Source organism: Giraffa tippelskirchi, chromosome 8, assembly GCF_054371585.1.
Source record: "Giraffa tippelskirchi isolate mGirTip1 chromosome 8, T2T-mGirTip1v1.2.pri, whole genome shotgun sequence".
NCBI classification, from domain to species: domain Eukaryota; kingdom Metazoa; phylum Chordata; class Mammalia; order Artiodactyla; family Giraffidae; genus Giraffa; species Giraffa tippelskirchi.
Window position 1 is genome coordinate 117,924,191 of NC_137282.1, and position 16,410 is coordinate 117,940,600.

At 71.9% G+C, this 16,410-nt stretch overlaps 5 non-coding genes across 5 annotated transcripts; all 5 read right to left on the reverse strand.

Moving 5' to 3' along the window:
- Positions 1 to 629: 629 nt before the first annotated feature.
- Positions 630 to 748, reverse strand: LOC145519117 (5S ribosomal RNA). Its single transcript, XR_014063544.1, has one exon. It is a non-coding gene; the product is annotated as a 5S ribosomal RNA (ribosomal RNA).
- Positions 749 to 3,908: 3,160 nt separating this feature from the next.
- On the reverse strand, positions 3,909 to 4,027 carry LOC145519118 (5S ribosomal RNA). Its single transcript, XR_014063545.1, has one exon. It is a non-coding gene; the product is annotated as a 5S ribosomal RNA (ribosomal RNA).
- A 3,183-nt stretch (positions 4,028 to 7,210) lies between these two features.
- LOC145519119 (5S ribosomal RNA) lies at positions 7,211 to 7,329 on the reverse strand. The gene has a single exon (XR_014063546.1). It is a non-coding gene; the product is annotated as a 5S ribosomal RNA (ribosomal RNA).
- A 3,195-nt stretch (positions 7,330 to 10,524) lies between these two features.
- Positions 10,525 to 10,643, reverse strand: LOC145519120 (5S ribosomal RNA). The gene has a single exon (XR_014063547.1). It is a non-coding gene; the product is annotated as a 5S ribosomal RNA (ribosomal RNA).
- A 3,173-nt stretch (positions 10,644 to 13,816) lies between these two features.
- On the reverse strand, positions 13,817 to 13,935 carry LOC145519121 (5S ribosomal RNA). The gene has a single exon (XR_014063549.1). It is a non-coding gene; the product is annotated as a 5S ribosomal RNA (ribosomal RNA).
- Positions 13,936 to 16,410: the final 2,475 nt, after the last annotated feature.

Consider the following 16,410-nt stretch of genomic DNA (forward strand, 5'->3'; position numbering starts at 1 on the left):
AGGGTGGGTGTGTGAGTGAGTGTGTCGGTGGGCGAGGGTGGGGTCGGGTCGACTGGGGGTCGGGTGGATACCCGGAATGGAAGGCGGGAGGATGTGGAGGCCGGGGGTTGGGAAGCCTGTGTGGTCCTCTTGCTGTCTCTCTCTCCCTCTTTCTTCGTGGGCCTTACCTGTGGGTTTCCGGCTCTTGACCTGTCTCGGCGGCGGGGGTCTGTGTGTGTGTGTGTGTGTGTGTGTGTGTGTGTGCGCGCGTGCGTGCGTGTGTGCGTGTGTGTGTGTGTGTGTGAGCGCCTGCGAGGATGGGGCTGGAGGTGGGGCTGGGGGTGGGGCTGGGGGTGGGGCTGGGGCTGGGCCTCCCTCCCCCCTGCCTGAGGCGTGCCAAGGCCCAGGGAGCCCCAGGCGGAGACCCCCGACCGTCGTGTGGTTTCCTGGAAGCCGAATGCGGAGGGGCTCGCAGGCCGCGCGGAGGCAAGCCAGGTCGGCAGCGGGAGTCGGGGCCCTGACCGTCCAGCCCGGGAGGGGCTGGGGCTGGGGCTGGGGCTGCGGGGGCCCAAGAGTTGGGACGGGGGCGGCGGGGACCCAAGAGTTGGGACGCCGTGGGGGCCGGGGGCTAAAGGAGAGGGGAGGCAAAAAGCCTACAGCACCCGGTATTCCCAGGCGGTCTCCCATCCAAGTACTAACCAGGCCCGACCCTGCTTAGCTTCCGAGATCAGACGAGATCGGGCGCGTTCAGGGTGGTATGGCCGTAGACGGAGGCGGCTGCCGCCAGGCGCCCTAAGAGCCCTGCGCCGCGCCTCCCATTGGCTCTGACCCCCGGGTCAGGCCAGCCGGCCGCGGCTCTCCACGGGAGCGCGCGCTGCACTTGAGCCGCACGCCCCGCGACCGGACTCCGGCCGGCCAGGGCCGGCAGCCCGGCGGCCGGCCGATGCCGCCCCACCCCCGCACACCGCCACCCCTGGCCAGCAACCGCCTGGCCCGGCGCGGGGGCCAAGAGGGCTTCCGGGACCGCGAGCGGCCGGGCGTGCGTGCCGGGGGTGGGGTGGGGTGGGGTCGGGGGGGGGTGGAGGGCGACGGGCGCGGAGGTCTCGGCGCCCTCCCACCCTGGGCCTCTCCAGGCCGGCCCCCTCTCGGCGCCCCACCCCCACCGCCACCCCACCCCCACCCCCACCCCGCACCCCGCACCCCGCACCCGCCGTCGCGTTCGCTGCTCAGGGCCACGTGGCCCCGGAGGTGTCTGGCTTCGGGGCCCGCCGCTGCCCGCGGCCCGCGGCGCTCTGAGCCTCCTGCGGGCCTCGGCGCGGCCCAGCCGGGGCCCTGAGCGCCCGTCCTGCCGGGCACCTGCCAGGGCGCGGTCGACCGGAGCCCGTCAGCCCCGCCCCTTCGCCCTACCCGAGGCCCCCCCTTGCCCACTCTGTGGGGCTGCCTTTCCTGCCTCCAAGGACGATAGCGTCCCCAGCCGCCTGCGATCTGAGGGTCACCCCCAGCTGGGAAGCGCTGGCTGGGAGGTCACTTGGCAGCGGCAGTGGCCCCCGGGCCCCCGCGCCCAGGGCGGTCTCCCACACTCCCAGGGAACGTCGAGGCACCCTCCACGCGGCCGTTGCGTCACATTTGCTCTGCAGGAAGGAGAGAGCTCCCGAGCCAAGGCCTGTCTGCACCGTGCTCGGCTCCTGCGGGCAGAACACCCTGGGCGCCCACCTGGAGCTTGGGCCCAGGGGCCCACACTGGCGTGTTTCGCCCGGGGAGCCCTAAAGGCGGGGCGGCCCAGCAACTGCTTGCAAAGGCCTCCCGTGGCTGTTTGCTTCCTTCTGCCAGAGCTAGCTCTGCTCCCCGCTGCGGCCTTTGGCACGCCAGGGGCGAGCCCGCCACCCCTCGCCGGGAGCCCGTGGGAGGGGCCAGGTGCCCTCGGCCAGGTGACCCCAGCGTGGCACCCGGCCCCCTCAGACGCACTCCCGCAGCCTCCTTCCCCACGGGCAGGACCGCGCTGACCTAGGAGTGTGTTTGCAAGGCTCCCAGACCGCAGGCGGACACAGGGCCCCGACTCCGGAATTGAGGCCCTGGGAGCAGGCCCGGAGGTCCGGCGTCTGAGGCGCTACACACTGGCTGCGCGCTAGAGGCCTGAAAACCCGCTCTCTGGGGCTGCCTATCCTGCCTCCAAGGACGATAGCGTCCCCAGCCGCCTGCGGCCTGAGGGTCACCCCCAAGCTGGGAAGCGCTGGCTGGGAGGTCACTTGGCAGTGGCAATGGCCCCTGGGGCCCCGCGCCCAGGGCGGGCTCCCACACTCCCAGGGAGCTTCGAGGCCAGCTGTACACGGCTTTTCCCTCACGCTTGCTCTGCAGGAGAGACCTCCCGAGCCTGGGCCTGTCTGCAGCGTGCTGGGCTCCTGCGGGCAAAACACCCTGGGCGCCCACCTGGGGCCCGGGCCTAGGGGCCCACACGGGCGTGTCTCGCCCGGGGAGCCCTAAAGGCGGGGCGGCCCAGCAACTGCTTGCAAAGGCTACCCGTGGCCGTTTGCTTCCTTCTGCCAGAGCTAGCTTGACTCCCGGCTCCAGCGTTGGGCACGGCCAGGGGTGAGGCGTCAGCCCCGCCCCTTCGGCCTACCCAGGCCCCCCCCCTTGCCCCCTTGCCCCCTCGCCCTCCCCCCCCACCCCCACCCCCGCCAAGCACAGGACCTTCCTGAGAGAGCAGACGAGCGACCGGCAGGCACACGGACAGACACACAGACCCTCGCACGCACCCACGCCCAGTGGGTTAGCCGGCCGGCGCAAGCTCCTCAGCCGGAGCCAGAGCCAGAGCACCTGTCAGAGGCCGGGGCCAGAGGAAGGGACGGGAGGCCGGCGGTCAGCAGAGACAGAGACAGAGAGAGAGGGACAGAAAGAGACAGAGACAGAAAGACAGCGAGACGGAGATGCAGACAGACGGCCAGGCGCGCGCGCACACCCAAACACGCACCGGCACACGCAGGGAGGGAGAGACAGAGAGAGGGAGACCCAGAGCGACTGGCAGAGAGACGGAAAACGGGAGGCACGCAGGGCAGAGAGGATGGCATGCGGTCCGAGACAGACACACCGGCACAGACCGTGACACCCGTCAGAGAGAGGCCGTGCCCGGAAGAAGCAGCTTCGCCAAGGGAGGGGGCGTCAGCCCCGGGCCGGGCGGGCCCCGGCTGCACGCAGTGCCCTGGGGCTGGCAGTCACCCGTGGGGAACCCAAGACTTCCTCGCAGCCGAGGTCTCAAGGGTCCCCTTCGGCTTGGCTACCTAAGGCGAGACCCGGACCCGCCCCCAGGCCAGAGGGTGGGTGTGTGAGTGAGTGTGTCGGTGGGCGAGGGTGGGGTCGGGTCGACTGGGGGTCGGGTGGATACCCGGAATGGAAGGCGGGAGGATGTGGAGGCCGGGGGTTGGGAAGCCTGTGTGGTCCTCTTGCTGTCTCTCTCTGCCTCTTTCTTCGTGGGCCTTACCTGTGGGTTTCCGGCTCTTGACCTGTCTCGGCGGCGGGGGTCTGTGTGTGTGTGTGTGTGTGTGTGTGTGTGTGTGTGCGCGCGTGCGTGCGTGTGTGCGTGTGTGTGAGCGCCTGCGAGGATGGGGCTGGAGGTGGGGCTGGGGGTGGGGCTGGGGGTGGGGCTGGGGCTGGGCCTCCCTCCCCCCTGCCTGAGGCGTGCCAAGGCCCAGGGAGCCCCAGGCGGAGACCCCCGACCGTCGTGTGGTTTCCTGGAAGCCGAATGCGGAGGGGCTCGCAGGCCGCGCGGAGGCAAGCCAGGTCGGCAGCGGGAGTCGGGGCCCTGACCGTCCAGCCCGGGAGGGGCTGGGGCTGGGGCTGGGGCTGCGGGGGCCCAAGAGTTGGGACGGGGGCGGCGGGGGCCCAAGAGTTGGGACGCCGTGGGGGCCGGGGGCTAAAGGAGAGGGGAGGCAAAAAGCCTACAGCACCCGGTATTCCCAGGCGGTCTCCCATCCAAGTACTAACCAGGCCCGACCCTGCTTAGCTTCCGAGATCAGACGAGATCGGGCGCGTTCAGGGTGGTATGGCCGTAGACGGAGGCGGTTGCCGCCAGGCGCCCTAAGAGCCCTGCGCCGCGCCTCCCATTGGCTCTGACCCCCGGGTCAGGCCAGCCGGCCGCGGCTCTCCACGGGAGCGCGCGCTGCACTTGAGCCGCACGCCCCGCGACCGGACTCCGGCCGGCCAGGGCCGGCAGCCCGGCGGCCGGCCGATGCCGCCCCACCCCCGCACACCTCCACCCCTGGCCAGCAACCGCCTGGCCCGGCGCGGGGGCCCAGAGGGCTTCCGGGACCGCGAGCGGCCGGGCGTGCGTGCCGGGGGTGGGGTGGGGTGGGGTCGGGGGGGGGTGGAGGGCGACGGGCGCGGAGGTCTCGGCGCCCTCCCACCCTGGGCCTCTCCAGGCCGGCCCCCTCTCGGCGCCCCACCCCCACCGCCACCCCACCCCCACCCCCACCCCCACCCCCACCCCGCACCCCGCACCCCGCACCCGCCGTCGCGTTCGCTGCTCAGGGCCACGTGGCCCCGGAGGTGTCTGGCTTCGGGGCCCGCCGCTGCCCGCGGCCCGCGGCGCTCTGAGCCTCCTGCGGGCCTCGGCGCGGCCCAGCCGGGGCCCTGAGCGCCCGTCCTGCCGGGCACCTGCCAGGGCGCGGTCGACCGGAGCCCGTCAGCCCCGCCCCTTCGCCCTACCCGAGGCCCCCCCTTGCCCACTCTGTGGGGCTGCCTTTCCTGCCTCCAAGGACGATAGCGTCCCCAGCCGCCTGCGATCTGAGGGTCACCCCCAGCTGGGAAGCGCTGGCTGGGAGGTCACTTGGCAGCGGCAGTGGCCCCCGGGCCCCCGCGCCCAGGGCGGTCTCCCACACTCCCAGGGAACGTCGAGGCACCCTCCACGCGGCCGTTGCGTCACATTTGCTCTGCAGGAAGGAGAGAGCTCCCGAGCCAAGGCCTGTCTGCACCGTGCTCGGCTCCTGCGGGCAGAACACCCTGGGCGCCCACCTGGAGCTCGGGCCCAGGGGCCCACACTGGCGTGTTTCGCCCGGGGAGCCCTAAAGGCGGGGCGGCCCAGCAACTGCTTGCAAAGGCCTCCCGTGGCTGTTTGCTTCCTTCTGCCAGAGCTAGCTCTGCTCCCCGCTGCGGCCTTTGGCACGCCAGGGGCGAGCCCGCCACCCCTCGCCGGGAGCCCGTGGGAGGGGCCAGGTGCCCTCGGCCAGGTGACCCCAGCGTGGCACCCGGCCCCCTCAGACGCACTCCCGCAGCCTCCTTCCCCACGGGCAGGACCGCGCTGACCTAGGAGTGTGTTTGCAAGGCTCCCAGACCGCAGGCGGACACAGGGCCCCGACTCCGGAATTGAGGCCCTGGGAGCAGGCCCGGAGGTCCGGCGTCTGAGGCGCTACACACTGGCTGCGCGCTAGAGGCCTGAAAACCCGCTCTCTGGGGCTGCCTATCCTGCCTCCAAGGACGATAGCGTCCCCAGCCGCCTGCGGCCTGAGGGTCACCCCCAAGCTGGGAAGCGCTGGCTGGGAGGTCATTTGGCAGTGGCAATGGCCCCTGGGGCCCCGCGCCCAGGGCGGGCTCCCACACTCCCAGGGAGCTTCGAGGCCAGCTGTACACGGCTTTTCCCTCACGCTTGCTCTGCAGGAGAGACCTCCCGAGCCTGGGCCTGTCTGCAGCGTGCTGGGCTCCTGCGGGCAAAACACCCTGGGCGCCCACCTGGGGCCCGGGCCTAGGGGCCCACACGGGCGTGTCTCGCCCGGGGAGCCCTAAAGGCGGGGCGGCCCAGCAACTGCTTGCAAAGGCTACCCGTGGCCGTTTGCTTCCTTCTGCCAGAGCTAGCTTGACTCCCGGCTCCAGCGTTGGGCACGGCCAGGGGTGAGGCGTCAGCCCCGCCCCTTCGGCCTACCCAGGCCCCCCCCCTTGCCCCCTTGCCCCCTCGCCCTCCCCCCCCCCCCCCCCCCCGCCAAGCACAGGACCTTCCTGAGAGAGCAGACGAGCGACCGGCAGGCACACGGACAGACACACAGACCCTCGCACGCACCCACGCCCAGTGGGTTAGCCGGCCGGCGCAAGCTCCTCAGCCGGAGCCAGAGCCAGAGCACCTGTCAGAGGCCGGGGCCAGAGGAAGGGACGGGAGGCCGGCGGTCAGCAGAGACAGAGACAGAGAGAGAGGGACAGAAAGAGACAGAGACAGAAAGACAGCGAGACGGAGATGCAGACAGACGGCCAGGCGCGCGCGCACACCCAAACACGCACCGGCACACGCAGGGAGGGAGAGACAGAGAGAGGGAGACCCAGAGCGACTGGCAGAGAGACGGAAAACGGGAGGCACGCAGGGCAGAGAGGATGGCATGCGGTCCGAGACAGACACACCGGCACAGACCGTGACACCCGTCAGAGAGAGGCCGTGCCCGGAAGCAGCAGCTTCGCCAAGGGAGGGGGCGTCAGCCCCGGGCCGGGCGGGCCCCGGCTGCACGCAGTGCCCTGGGGCTGGCAGTCACCCGTGGGGAACCCAAGACTTCCTCGCAGCCGAGGTCTCAAGGGTCCCCTTCGGCTTGGCTACCTAAGGCGAGACCCGGACCCGCCCCCAGGCCAGAGGGTGGGTGTGTGAGTGAGTGTGTCGGTGGGCGAGGGTGGGGTCGGGTCGACTGGGGGTCGGGTGGATACCCGGAATGGAAGGCGGGAGGATGTGGAGGCCGGGGGTTGGGAAGCCTGTGTGGTCCTCTTGCTGTCTCTCTCTCCCTCTTTCTTCGTGGGCCTTACCTGTGGGTTTCCGGCTCTTGACCTGTCTCGGCGGCGGGGGTCTGTGTGTGTGTGTGTGTGTGTGTGTGTGTGTGTGTGTGCGCGCGTGCGTGCGTGTGTGCGTGTGTGTGTGTGTGTGTGAGCGCCTGCGAGGATGGGGCTGGAGGTGGGGCTGGGGGTGGGGCTGGGGGTGGGGCTGGGGCTGGGCCTCCCTCCCCCCTGCCTGAGGCGTGCCAAGGCCCAGGGAGCCCCAGGCGGAGACCCCCGACCGTCGTGTGGTTTCCTGGAAGCCGAATGCGGAGGGGCTCGCAGGCCGCGCGGAGGCAAGCCAGGTCGGCAGCGGGAGTCGGGGCCCTGACCGTCCAGCCCGGGAGGGGCTGGGGCTGGGGCTGGGGCTGCGGGGGCCCAAGAGTTGGGACGGGGGCGGCGGGGACCCAAGAGTTGGGACGCCGTGGGGGCCGGGGGCTAAAGGAGAGGGGAGGCAAAAAGCCTACAGCACCCGGTATTCCCAGGCGGTCTCCCATCCAAGTACTAACCAGGCCCGACCCTGCTTAGCTTCCGAGATCAGACGAGATCGGGCGCGTTCAGGGTGGTATGGCCGTAGACGGAGGCGGCTGCCGCCAGGCGCCCTAAGAGCCCTGCGCCGCGCCTCCCATTGGCTCTGACCCCCGGGTCAGGCCAGCCGGCCGCGGCTCTCCACGGGAGCGCGCGCTGCACTTGAGCCGCACGCCCCGCGACCGGACTCCGGCCGGCCAGGGCCGGCAGCCCGGCGGCCGGCCGATGCCGCCCCACCCCCGCACACCGCCACCCCTGGCCAGCAACCGCCTGGCCCGGCGCGGGGGCCAAGAGGGCTTCCGGGACCGCGAGCGGCCGGGCGTGCGTGCCGGGGGTGGGGTGGGGTGGGGTCGGGGGGGGGTGGAGGGCGACGGGCGCGGAGGTCTCGGCGCCCTCCCACCCTGGGCCTCTCCAGGCCGGCCCCCTCTCGGCGCCCCACCCCCACCGCCACCCCACCCCCACCCCCACCCCCACCCCCACCCCGCACCCCGCACCCCGCACCCGCCGTCGCGTTCGCTGCTCAGGGCCACGTGGCCCCGGAGGTGTCTGGCTTCGGGGCCCGCCGCTGCCCGCGGCCCGCGGCGCTCTGAGCCTCCTGCGGGCCTCGGCGCGGCCCAGCCTGGGCCCTGAGCGCCCGTCCTGCCGGGCACCTGCCAGGGCGCGGTCGACCGGAGCCCGTCAGCCCCGCCCCTTCGCCCTACCCGAGGCCCCCCCTTGCCCACTATGTGGGGCTGCCTTTCCTGCCTCCAAGGACGATAGCGTCCCCAGCCGCCTGCGATCTGAGGGTCACCCCCAGCTGGGAAGCGCTGGCTGGGAGGTCACTTGGCAGCGGCAGTGGCCCCCGGGCCCCCGCGCCCAGGGCGGTCTCCCACACTCCCAGGGAACGTCGAGGCACCCTCCACGCGGCCGTTGCGTCACATTTGCTCTGCAGGAAGGAGAGAGCTCCCGAGCCAAGGCCTGTCTGCACCGTGCTCGGCTCCTGCGGGCAGAACACCCTGGGCGCCCACCTGGAGCTCGGGCCCAGGGGCCCACACTGGCGTGTTTCGCCCGGGGAGCCCTAAAGGCGGGGCGGCCCAGCAACTGCTTGCAAAGGCCTCCCGTGGCTGTTTGCTTCCTTCTGCCAGAGCTAGCTCTGCTCCCCGCTGCGGCCTTTGGCACGCCAGGGGCGAGCCCGCCACCCCTCGCCGGGAGCCCGTGGGAGGGGCCAGGTGCCCTCGGCCAGGTGACCCCAGCGTGGCACCCGGCCCCCTCAGACGCACTCCCGCAGCCTCCTTCCCCACGGGCAGGACCGCGCTGACCTAGGAGTGTGTTTGCAAGGCTCCCAGACCGCAGGCGGACACAGGGCCCCGACTCCGGAATTGAGGCCCTGGGAGCAGGCCCGGAGGTCCGGCGTCTGAGGCGCTACACACTGGCTGCGCGCTAGAGGCCTGAAAACCCGCTCTCTGGGGCTGCCTATCCTGCCTCCAAGGACGATAGCGTCCCCAGCCGCCTGCGGCCTGAGGGTCACCCCCAAGCTGGGAAGCGCTGGCTGGGAGGTCATTTGGCAGTGGCAATGGCCCCTGGGGCCCCGCGCCCAGGGCGGGCTCCCACACTCCCAGGGAGCTTCGAGGCCAGCTGTACACGGCTTTTCCCTCACGCTTGCTCTGCAGGAGAGACCTCCCGAGCCTGGGCCTGTCTGCAGCGTGCTGGGCTCCTGCGGGCAAAACACCCTGGGCGCCCACCTGGGGCCCGGGCCTAGGGGCCCACACGGGCGTGTCTCGCCCGGGGAGCCCTAAAGGCGGGGCGGCCCAGCAACTGCTTGCAAAGGCTACCCGTGGCCGTTTGCTTCCTTCTGCCAGAGCTAGCTTGACTCCCGGCTCCAGCGTTGGGCACGGCCAGGGGTGAGGCGTCAGCCCCGCCCCTTCGGCCTACCCAGGCCCCCCCCCTTGCCCCCTTGCCCCCTCGCCCTCCCCCCCACCCCCACCCCCCCGCCAAGCACAGGACCTTCCTGAGAGAGCAGACGAGCGACCGGCAGGCACACGGACAGACACACAGACCCTCGCACGCACCCACGCCCAGTGGGTTAGCCGGCCGGCGCAAGCTCCTCAGCCGGAGCCAGAGCCAGAGCACCTGTCAGAGGCCGGGGCCAGAGGAAGGGACGGGAGGCCGGCGGTCAGCAGAGACAGAGACAGAGAGAGAGGGACAGAAAGAGACAGAGACAGAAAGACAGCGAGACGGAGATGCAGACAGACGGCCAGGCGCGCGCGCACACCCAAACACGCACCGGCACACGCAGGGAGGGAGAGACAGAGAGAGGGAGACCCAGAGCGACTGGCAGAGAGACGGAAAACGGGAGGCACGCAGGGCAGAGAGGATGGCATGCGGTCCGAGACAGACACACCGGCACAGACCGTGACACCCGTCAGAGAGAGGCCGTGCCCGGAAGCAGCAGCTTCGCCAAGGGAGGGGGCGTCAGCCCCGGGCCGGGCGGGCCCCGGCTGCACGCAGTGCCCTGGGGCTGGCAGTCACCCGTGGGGAACCCAAGACTTCCTCGCAGCCGAGGTCTCAAGGGTCCCCTTCGGCTTGGCTACCTAAGGCGAGACCCGGACCCGCCCCCAGGCCAGAGGGTGGGTGTGTGAGTGAGTGTGTCGGTGGGCGAGGGTGGGGTCGGGTCGACTGGGGGTCGGGTGGATACCCGGAATGGAAGGCGGGAGGATGTGGAGGCCGGGGGTTGGGAAGCCTGTGTGGTCCTCTTGCTGTCTCTCTCTCCCTCTTTCTTCGTGGGCCTTACCTGTGGGTTTCCGGCTCTTGACCTGTCTCGGCGGCGGGGGTCTGTGTGTGTCTGTGTGTGTGTGTGCGTGTGTGTGTGTGTGTGTGTGTGTGTGCGCGTGCGTGCGTGTGTGCGTGTGTGTGTGAGCGCCTGCGAGGATGGGGCTGGGGGTGGGGCTGGGGGTGGGGCTGGGGCTGGGGCTGGGGCTGGGCCTCCCTCCCCCCTGCCTGAGGCGTGCCAAGGCCCAGGGAGCCCCAGGCGGAGACCCCCGACCGTCGTGTGGTTTCCTGGAAGCCGAATGCGGAGGGGCTCGCAGGCCGCGCGGAGGCAAGCCAGGTCGGCAGCGGGAGTCGGGGCCCTGACCGTCCAGCCCGGGAGGGGCTGGGGCTGGGGCTGGGGCTGGGGCTGCGGGGGCCCAAGAGTTGGGACGGGGGCGGCGGGGACCCAAGAGTTGGGACGCCGTGGGGGCCGGGGGCTAAAGGAGAGGGGAGGCAAAAAGCCTACAGCACCCGGTATTCCCAGGCGGTCTCCCATCCAAGTACTAACCAGGCCCGACCCTGCTTAGCTTCCGAGATCAGACGAGATCGGGCGCGTTCAGGGTGGTATGGCCGTAGACGGAGGCGGCTGCCGCCAGGCGCCCTAAGAGCCCTGCGCCGCGCCTCCCATTGGCTCTGACCCCCGGGTCAGGCCAGCCGGCCGCGGCTCTCCACGGGAGCGCGCGCTGCACTTGAGCCGCACGCCCCGCGACCGGACTCCGGCCGGCCAGGGCCGGCAGCCCGGCGGCCGGCCGATGCCGCCCCGCCCCCGCACACCGCCACCCCTGGCCAGCAACCGCCTGGCCCGGCGCGGGGGCCAAGAGGGCTTCCGGGACCGCGAGCGGCCGGGCGTGCGTGCCGGGGGTGGGGTGGGGTGGGGTCGGGGGGGGTGGAGGGCGACGGGCGCGGAGGTCTCGGCGCCCTCCCACCCTGGGCCTCTCCAGGCCGGCCCCCTCTCGGCGCCCCACCCGCACCGCCACCCCACCCCCACCCCCACCCCCACCCCGCACCCCGCACCCCGCACCCGCCGTCGCGTTCGCTGCTCAGGGCCACGTGGCCCCGGAGGTGTCTGGCTTCGGGGCCCGCCGCTGCCCGCGGCCCGCGGCGCTCTGAGCCTCCTGCGGGCCTCGGCGCGGCCCAGCCGGGGCCCTGAGCGCCCGTCCTGCCGGGCACCTGCCAGGGCGCGGTCGACCGGAGCCCGTCAGCCCCGCCCCTTCGCCCTACCCGAGGCCCCCCCTTGCCCACTCTGTGGGGCTGCCTTTCCTGCCTCCAAGGACGATAGCGTCCCCAGCCGCCTGCGATCTGAGGGTCACCCCCAGCTGGGAAGCGCTGGCTGGGAGGTCACTTGGCAGCGGCAGTGGCCCCCGGGCCCCCGCGCCCAGGGCGGTCTCCCACACTCCCAGGGAACGTCGAGGCACCCTCCACGCGGCCGTTGCGTCACATTTGCTCTGCAGGAAGGAGAGAGCTCCCGAGCCAAGGCCTGTCTGCACCGTGCTCGGCTCCTGCGGGCAGAACACCCTGGGCGCCCACCTGGAGCTCGGGCCCAGGGGCCCACACTGGCGTGTTTCGCCCGGGGAGCCCTAAAGGCGGGGCGGCCCAGCAACTGCTTGCAAAGGCCTCCCGTGGCTGTTTGCTTCCTTCTGCCAGAGCTAGCTCTGCTCCCCGCTGCGGCCTTTGGCACGCCAGGGGCGAGCCCGCCACCCCTCGCCGGGAGCCCGTGGGAGGGGCCAGGTGCCCTCGGCCAGGTGACCCCAGCGTGGCACCCGGCCCCCTCAGACGCACTCCCGCAGCCTCCTTCCCCACGGGCAGGACCGCGCTGACCTAGGAGTGTGTTTGCAAGGCTCCCAGACCGCAGGCGGACACAGGGCCCCGACTCCGGAATTGAGGCCCTGGGAGCAGGCCCGGAGGTCCGGCGTCTGAGGCGCTACACACTGGCTGCGCGCTAGAGGCCTGAAAACCCGCTCTCTGGGGCTGCCTATCCTGCCTCCAAGGACGATAGCGTCCCCAGCCGCCTGCGGCCTGAGGGTCACCCCCAAGCTGGGAAGCGCTGGCTGGGAGGTCATTTGGCAGTGGCAATGGCCCCTGGGGCCCCGCGCCCAGGGCGGGCTCCCACACTCCCAGGGAGCTTCGAGGCCAGCTGTACACGGCTTTTCCCTCACGCTTGCTCTGCAGGAGAGACCTCCCGAGCCTGGGCCTGTCTGCAGCGTGCTGGGCTCCTGCGGGCAAAACACCCTGGGCGCCCACCTGGGGCCCGGGCCTAGGGGCCCACACGGGCGTGTCTCGCCCGGGGAGCCCTAAAGGCGGGGCGGCCCAGCAACTGCTTGCAAAGGCTACCCGTGGCCGTTTGCTTCCTTCTGCCAGAGCTAGCTTGACTCCCGGCTCCAGCGTTGGGCACGGCCAGGGGTGAGGCGTCAGCCCCGCCCCTTCGGCCTACCCAGGCCCCCCCCCTTGCCCCCTTGCCCCCTCGCCCTCCCCCCCCACCCCCACCCCCGCCAAGCACAGGACCTTCCTGAGAGAGCAGACGAGCGACCGGCAGGCACACGGACAGACACACAGACCCTCGCACGCACCCACGCCCAGTGGGTTAGCCGGCCGGCGCAAGCTCCTCAGCCGGAGCCAGAGCCAGAGCACCTGTCAGAGGCCGGGGCCAGAGGAAGGGACGGGAGGCCGGCGGTCAGCAGAGACAGAGACAGAGAGAGAGGGACAGAAAGAGACAGAGACAGAAAGACAGCGAGACGGAGATGCAGACAGACGGCCAGGCGCGCGCGCACACCCAAACACGCACCGGCACACGCAGGGAGGGAGAGACAGAGAGAGGGAGACCCAGAGCGACTGGCAGAGAGACGGAAAACGGGAGGCACGCAGGGCAGAGAGGTTGGCATGCGGTCCGAGACAGACACACCGGCACAGACCGTGACACCCGTCAGAGAGAGGCCGTGCCCGGAAGCAGCAGCTTCGCCAAGGGAGGGGGCGTCAGCCCCGGGCCGGGCGGGCCCCGGCTGCACGCAGTGCCCTGGGGCTGGCAGTCACCCGTGGGGAACCCAAGACTTCCTCGCAGCCGAGGTCTCAAGGGTCCCCTTCGGCTTGGCTACCTAAGGCGAGACCCGGACCCGCCCCCAGGCCAGAGGGTGGGTGTGTGAGTGAGTGTGTCGGTGGGCGAGGGTGGGGTCGGGTCGACTGGGGGTCGGGTGGATACCCGGAATGGAAGGCGGGAGGATGTGGAGGCCGGGGGTTGGGAAGCCTGTGTGGTCCTCTTGCTGTCTCTCTCTCCCTCTTTCTTCGTGGGCCTTACCTGTGGGTTTCCGGCTCTTGACCTGTCTCGGCGGCGGGGGTCTGTGTGTGTGTGTGTGTGTGTGTGTGTGTGTGTGCGCGCGTGCGTGCGTGTGTGCGTGTGTGTGTGTGTGTGTGAGCGCCTGCGAGGATGGGGCTGGAGGTGGGGCTGGGGGTGGGGCTGGGGGTGGGGCTGGGGCTGGGCCTCCCTCCCCCCTGCCTGAGGCGTGCCAAGGCCCAGGGAGCCCCAGGCGGAGACCCCCGACCGTCGTGTGGTTTCCTGGAAGCCGAATGCGGAGGGGCTCGCAGGCCGCGCGGAGGCAAGCCAGGTCGGCAGCGGGAGTCGGGGCCCTGACCGTCCAGCCCAGGAGGGGCTGGGGCTGGGGCTGGGGCTGCGGGGGCCCAAGAGTTGGGACGGGGGCGGCGGGGACCCAAGAGTTGGGACGCCGTGGGGGCCGGGGGCTAAAGGAGAGGGGAGGCAAAAAGCCTACAGCACCCGGTATTCCCAGGCGGTCTCCCATCCAAGTACTAACCAGGCCCGACCCTGCTTAGCTTCCGAGATCAGACGAGATCGGGCGCGTTCAGGGTGGTATGGCCGTAGACGGAGGCGGCTGCCGCCAGGCGCCCTAAGAGCCCTGCGCCGCGCCTCCCATTGGCTCTGACCCCCGGGTCAGGCCAGCCGGCCGCGGCTCTCCACGGGAGCGCGCGCTGCACTTGAGCCGCACGCCCCGCGACCGGACTCCGGCCGGCCAGGGCCGGCAGCCCGGCGGCCGGCCGATGCCGCCCCACCCCCGCACACCGCCACCCCTGGCCAGCAACCGCCTGGCCCGGCGCGGGGGCCAAGAGGGCTTCCGGGACCGCGAGCGGCCGGGCGTGCGTGCCGGGGGTGGGGTGGGGTGGGGTCGGGGGGGGGTGGAGGGCGACGGGCGCGGAGGTCTCGGCGCCCTCCCACCCTGGGCCTCTCCAGGCCGGCCCCCTCTCGGCGCCCCACCCCCACCGCCACCCCACCCCCACCCCCACCCCCACCCCCACCCCGCACCCCGCACCCCGCACCCGCCGTCGCGTTCGCTGCTCAGGGCCACGTGGCCCCGGAGGTGTCTGGCTTCGGGGCCCGCCGCTGCCCGCGGCCCGCGGCGCTCTGAGCCTCCTGCGGGCCTCGGCGCGGCCCAGCCGGGGCCCTGAGCGCCCGTCCTGCCGGGCACCTGCCAGGGCGCGGTCGACCGGAGCCCGTCAGCCCCGCCCCTTCGCCCTACCCGAGGCCCCCCCTTGCCCACTCTGTGGGGCTGCCTTTCCTGCCTCCAAGGACGATAGCGTCCCCAGCCGCCTGCGATCTGAGGGTCACCCCCAGCTGGGAAGCGCTGGCTGGGAGGTCACTTGGCAGCGGCAGTGGCCCCCGGGCCCCCGCGCCCAGGGCGGTCTCCCACACTCCCAGGGAACGTCGAGGCACCCTCCACGCGGCCGTTGCGTCACATTTGCTCTGCAGGAAGGAGAGAGCTCCCGAGCCAAGGCCTGTCTGCACCGTGCTCGGCTCCTGCGGGCAGAACACCCTGGGCGCCCACCTGGAGCTCGGGCCCAGGGGCCCACACTGGCGTGTTTCGCCCGGGGAGCCCTAAAGGCGGGGCGGCCCAGCAACTGCTTGCAAAGGCCTCCCGTGGCTGTTTGCTTCCTTCTGCCAGAGCTAGCTCTGCTCCCCGCTGCGGCCTTTGGCACGCCAGGGGCGAGCCCGCCACCCCTCGCCGGGAGCCCGTGGGAGGGGCCAGGTGCCCTCGGCCAGGTGACCCCAGCGTGGCACCCGGCCCCCTCAGACGCACTCCCGCAGCCTCCTTCCCCACGGGCAGGACCGCGCTGACCTAGGAGTGTGTTTGCAAGGCTCCCAGACCGCAGGCGGACACAGGGCCCCGACTCCGGAATTGAGGCCCTGGGAGCAGGCCCGGAGGTCCGGCGTCTGAGGCGCTACACACTGGCTGCGCGCTAGAGGCCTGAAAACCCGCTCTCTGGGGCTGCCTATCCTGCCTCCAAGGACGATAGCGTCCCCAGCCGCCTGCGGCCTGAGGGTCACCCCCAAGCTGGGAAGCGCTGGCTGGGAGGTCACTTGGCAGTGGCAATGGCCCCTGGGGCCCCGCGCCCAGGGCGGGCTCCCACACTCCCAGGGAGCTTCGAGGCCAGCTGTACACGGCTTTTCCCTCACGCTTGCTCTGCAGGAGAGACCTCCCGAGCCTGGGCCTGTCTGCAGCGTGCTGGGCTCCTGCGGGCAAAACACCCTGGGCGCCCACCTGGGGCCCGGGCCTAGGGGCCCACACGGGCGTGTCTCGCCCGGGGAGCCCTAAAGGCGGGGCGGCCCAGCAACTGCTTGCAAAGGCTACCCGTGGCCGTTTGCTTCCTTCTGCCAGAGCTAGCTTGACTCCCGGCTCCAGCGTTGGGCACGGCCAGGGGTGAGGCGTCAGCCCCGCCCCTTCGGCCTACCCAGGCCCCCCCCCTTGCCCCCTTGCCCCCTCGCCCTCCCCCCCCCACCCCCGCCAAGCACAGGACCTTCCTGAGAGAGCAGACGAGCGACCGGCAGGCACACGGACAGACACACAGACCCTCGCACGCACCCACGCCCAGTGGGTTAGCCGGCCGGCGCAAGCTCCTCAGCCGGAGCCAGAGCCAGAGCACCTGTCAGAGGCCGGGGCCAGAGGAAGGGACGGGAGGCCGGCGGTCAGCAGAGACAGAGACAGAGAGAGAGGGACAGAAAGAGACAGAGACAGAAAGACAGCGAGACGGAGATGCAGACAGACGGCCAGGCGCGCGCGCACACCCAAACACGCACCGGCACACGCAGGGAGGGAGAGACAGAGAGAGGGAGACCCAGAGCGACTGGCAGAGAGACGGAAAACGGGAGGCACGCAGGGCAGAGAGGATGGCATGCGGTCCGAGACAGACACACCGGCACAGACCGTGACACCCGTCAGAGAGAGGCCGTGCCCGGAAGCAGCAGCTTCGCCAAGGGAGGGGGCGTCAGCCCCGGGCCGGGCGGGCCCCGGCTGCACGCAGTGCCCTGGGGCTGGCAGTCACCCGTGGGGAACCCAAGACTTCCTC